The sequence below is a fragment of the Ovis aries genome, chromosome 6 (assembly GCF_016772045.2).
Source record: "Ovis aries strain OAR_USU_Benz2616 breed Rambouillet chromosome 6, ARS-UI_Ramb_v3.0, whole genome shotgun sequence".
In the NCBI taxonomy this organism is placed as follows: domain Eukaryota; kingdom Metazoa; phylum Chordata; class Mammalia; order Artiodactyla; family Bovidae; genus Ovis; species Ovis aries.
In genome coordinates, this window is record NC_056059.1 from 94,182,804 (window position 1) to 94,187,781 (window position 4,978).

Genomic DNA, 4,978 nt, shown 5'->3' on the forward strand with positions numbered 1-4,978 from the left:
GAAGCCCAGGGATACATTCTTGGTCCAATTTTGGATTTCTTTCCAATGTGAATTGAAAATGGACCTCTTTATTCTTCAAATAGACAAAGAAGAATGAACAAGCAGTCCGACAATTGGATTCTTAACCACTGCGGTGCTGCCATCCTTCTGGCTTAACCCAAGGAGCCCCTAAAGCAGCTAGGAGACTCAGTCCATTAATTCAGTCCTTAAGTAGCTACTTTGTCTGACCCTTTCTCTCTGATTCCTTGTCCAGCATTACAAGATGAAACAAAAACAAAGTTGTGACTCCAAAGTTCAATCTGATGTAATGGGGTGCTTTGTTCTTAATTAGAGTGCTAAGTACTCCTTTTGCAGGCCATTGCATTTGTGGAGATAATAGTTTCGTGTTTACTGTTCTAATAAAAACTACTTCTCATTATGATAATAAAAGTGCCGCAAAGCTGACCTAGACAGTTTCCAAATGATGGGTGAGACAGAATCAAATTATTCTGAAGAGCTTGTGAATATTTACTTACTAGACATGATCCTTCCTTTTCTGTTCATTGATTCACTCAACAGTAATCATGGCCCAGGTATTATGTTGAGCACTGACATTTTTCATAAGGATTATGTGGTCCCAAAGGCCAAGAAGCTCAGAAACTCAGCCTCTGTATATGAACCTCACAGGATCCACTCCATTGCTGGATTTATTTATTAAATGGAAAACTATGTGCAAATCCTTGTTCTGTGTCCTCTGGAGGAAACCCAGAAATGAAGGTAGAGTTCCAAATGGTAGGGAATAAACAACAGGTGGTCTGGGCTTTGTTCAAAATGTGAGTCACACCAAAAATGAGTGTGGGTTGTTTTTTTTTTTTAAGAGTCATTTCCACTCCAGATCTGAATGTATGCTACTCAGCACAAAGTGAGTATTTAATAGCCACCATAATAGCTGTCTATTAAGGCAAAGCTCTATTGAACTGGTATTTTTTTAAGTGTGAGCAGCATTTGCAAGGTTGAGCTGGGAATGGAACCTCTTTCAAAGTCTTTTATCCCCTAAAGACAGAAGTCCATCAAATCAAAAGTTTGAAAACCTCTGGTTTACGTTAGAATCACTCCTCAAATAGCAATGTCAAGACAGATGAATGATATTAACATCACTTGAAGGTATGTGTTAAGCACCCAGACACAAATTCTTTGTGACAGGGCTATGCTGGAAATGATTAGAGAGAGAATGTGAGACCATGGGAAGAAGAAGTGCAGAGTCAGGACAAGCGGAGGAAGCAGGACCATCAAGAAAAGGGCAGAAGGGAAGGACATGTTGACACAAGCTCCCGGTAAGAAGGTACGAAAGCTCATCACCAGCACCTTCAGAACCTGAAGAAGGAAATAACAGCATCGCAAGGAACGTCACCTTATTGGAGAGGCCTGCCCTGACCTACGCACCTGAAATAAATATTCTCATCTCTACACATCATTTTCCATGCATTGGTACTGCTGTACTTTCCCCATGATGCTTTTTACTACTTGACGTTACTTTACTTGCTATGAATATATATTTGTTTATCTTATGTTTTCAGTTACAACGTAAGCCCCATGATGTCAGGAACCTGGTCTTTTTCACTATTGTATCTCTAAACCTAGAGCAGTGCCTGGCAATGGCAAGCAGTCAACAAAATAGGTATTAAATGAACTAAATGAAAGAAACCAGTAAAGGGATTTGAGGAGAGGAAAAGGCTGCTGCTAAGTCACTTCAGTCGTGTCCGACTCTGTGCAACCTCATAGATGGCAGCCCACCAGGCTCCACCGTCCCTGGGATTCTCCAGGCAAGAACACTGGAGTGGGTTGCCATTTCCTTCTCCAATGCATGAAAGTGAAAAGTGAAAGTGAAGTCTCTCAGTCGTGTCCGACTCTTAATGACCCCATGGACTGCAGCCCACCAGGCTCTTCCATCCATGGGATTTTCCAGGCAAGAGTTCTGGAGTGGGGTGCCATTGCCTTCTCCATGGGAATGATTACATTGCATATTTCCTGAGGCAAAATTCCCAATTGTTTCCAATCATTGTAATTAAGTTGTTGGCTAACTTTTGGGGATGGCTCTGTTTGTTCCCAGCATATAGGGGCAGTAGATATTAAACGTCCCAATGAATAAGGATGGGGAAGAAAGAAAGAAAATAAAAGTAGAATATTTTATCAAATTTCTTGAGATTATAAAGATAAAGGAGATCCTAAACTCACTCTGAATCCAATCTAAGCAGCCTAGAAGCATTGTAAAACATTTGTGAGCGATCCCATGGACTGTAGTCTGCCAGACTCCTCTGTCCATGGAATTCTCCAGGCAAGAATACTGGAGTGGGTAGCCATTCCCTTCTCCAGGGGATCTTCCTGACCCAGGGATCGAACTTGGGTCTCCTGCTTTGCAGGCAGAGACTTTACTGTCTGAGCCACCAGGGAAGCCCACTTTAGAATAGAAGCATCAAATAATTCTCAAGGAGAAAAACCAAGCCCTTGATTCCGGGTAAAACGGCTCATAGACTTCAAAGACCCTCCAACCCCACCCATTCCAGCAATTTGACTTGCCCCAGAGGTGCATCAGATCCTCCAGGGAAGTCACGGTAGAGGGGGCATCGAGTGTCACTTGGAGGACTTCCCTGGTGGTTCAGTGGTTAAGAATCCACCTGCCAAAGCAGGGGACACGGGTGTAATCCCTGTTCCAGGAAGATTTCACATGCTACAGGGCAACTAAGCCCATGTTCCACAACTAATTAGCCTGTGCACCCTAGAGTCTGTGCTCTGCAACAAGAGAAGCCACCACAATGAGAAGCTCGTACACCGCAACTAGAGAATAGCCCCTGCACAGCAATAAAGACCCAGTGTAGCCCCCCGCCCCCACTGCCCCCAAAAATGTCACTTGGGAGCTGTTCAAGAAAAGAGGCAAGCAGAGTTAATAAGGGGGAAATGCTTTATAAATTTAGTGACTAATCAGAAAAGAGAACTTGATTAACCATCCCTCCTACCGCCCCCTGGTCCCTGCAGACAGTGTCTCATTGTTGGGATTATGTTTACTCAAGAAAAGACAAAGCCTCAGCTGTGAGTCTGTGGTTGTGCACGCCTAGTACTTATTTTACCAAATGTCTTTGTGCCGGCGAGAGTGATGCGGTAGGGGCCAGTTTAGGCAAAGGATAAAGGAGCATCTTGTAACTCCACCAAGAAGAAAATGCATCCCCAAACACCTTCTCCATCAAAATCCTGCGTTAATTTGTCCTTGCCTCGTGTGTACTGACTGCCAGCCCTTAATCATTCTCAGACCAAAAGGATATACACACAGCAGAATGTTTCTTTCCTGAAAACAAAATTCAAACACAAGTTGGTTTGGAAATGGGGGTTACCTCTCAAGAGTGAAGGGGAAAAGTGAGGGACACTTTATTATTTTATGAAAACAATAACATGATGAAATTTGTTGCTTGTTTCCTTGCTTTATTTGTTCTACTTAATATTTTTGAAACTGTAATTTTATTTTTTAAAAGTGATGCATTTGAGTACTTATTTTACTTTCTTTTTTTTTCCATTTGACATTTTGAGTATACATATTTTTTTAAAGTAAATCAGATTATAGGAGAGGATTGGGTAAATAAAGGTGATGACCATTAGATTTAAAATTATTTGAAAATATAACTACTAGCACCTTCCACACCAGTCAGAATGGTCATCACCAAAAGTCTACAAATAAGGTATTCTCTTTATATAAGGTGGTCTCGTGGTTAGGACTCAACACTTTCACTTCTGGGGCCGTGTACAATCCCCCATCCCAGAGCCTATAAATAATATATGCTAAAGTGGATATGGAGAAAAGGGAACCCTCTTACAATATTGGTAGAAATGTAAATTGATATAACCAGTATGGAGAAACAGTATGGAGGGTCCCTATAAAACTAAAAACAGAATTACCACATGATCCTGCAATCCCACTCTTGGATATCTACCCAGAGGAAACTTTAACTGGAAAAGATACATGCACCCTAACGTTCACAGCAGCACTGTTCACAGACGCCAAGACACGGAAGCAACCCAAATGTCCACTGACGAACGGATAAAGAAGATACCGTATATACAATATATACAATGGAATACTATTTGGCCATAAAACAGAGGGAAATAATGCCATTTGCAGCAGGCTACAGCCCATGGGGTTGCAAAAAGTCAGGCACAACTGGGCACACACATGATTATTCTACCATTATTTATCCATTCTTCTATTAATGGACTTCTGGATTGTTTCCAGCTTTTGAAAGTGAAAGTCGCTCAGTCGTGTCCGACTGTGCGACCCCACGGACTATACAGTCCATGGAATTCTCTAGGGCAGAATACTGGAGTGGGTAGCCTTTCCCTTCTCCAGGGCATCTTCCCAATCCAAGGACTGAACCCAGGTCTCCCACATTGCAGGCAGATTCTTTACCAGCTGAGCCACCAGGGAAGCCCATTGTCACAATAGTTGTACAATTCTTTTTCTTGGCCATGTTTCGAAGCTTGTGGCATCTTATTTTCCTGACCAGGAATTGAACCCAGGTCCTTGGCAGTGAAAGTACCAAGTCCTAACCACTGGACCACCAGAGAATTCCCTTCCAGCTTTTAGTTCTTATGAATAAAACTGCTATGAATATTATTTTTCATGTCTTTTTTAAAAAGTGCTCTTATTTTTCTTGGGTGTATACTTAAGAGTGGGATTGCTGGTTCGTAGAGTTGATACATATTTAGAGTTGATAGATATTGCCAAACTGTTTTCTAAAATGGTTACGTCAGCTTACACTCCCACTAGCAATGCAGGAGAATTCCAGTTGCTCCACATCCTTGCAAACCCTTTGTCATTCAGGTAGGTGTGTAGTGGTATCTTATTGTGATTTTAATTTGCATCTCCCTGTTAGCTAAGAATGTCAACTGACTTTTCACATCCTTGTTAGCCATTTGGATATCTTTTTTGCAAAGTGCCTTTTAAAATCTTCCA

At 41.8% G+C, this 4,978-nt stretch overlaps 1 non-coding gene across 1 annotated transcript; it reads right to left on the bottom strand.

Moving 5' to 3' along the window:
• Window positions 1-4,517: 4,517 nt before the first annotated feature.
• Window positions 4,518-4,591, bottom strand: TRNAE-UUC (transfer RNA glutamic acid (anticodon UUC)). The gene has a single exon. It is a non-coding gene; the product is annotated as a tRNA-Glu (tRNA).
• Window positions 4,592-4,978: the final 387 nt, after the last annotated feature.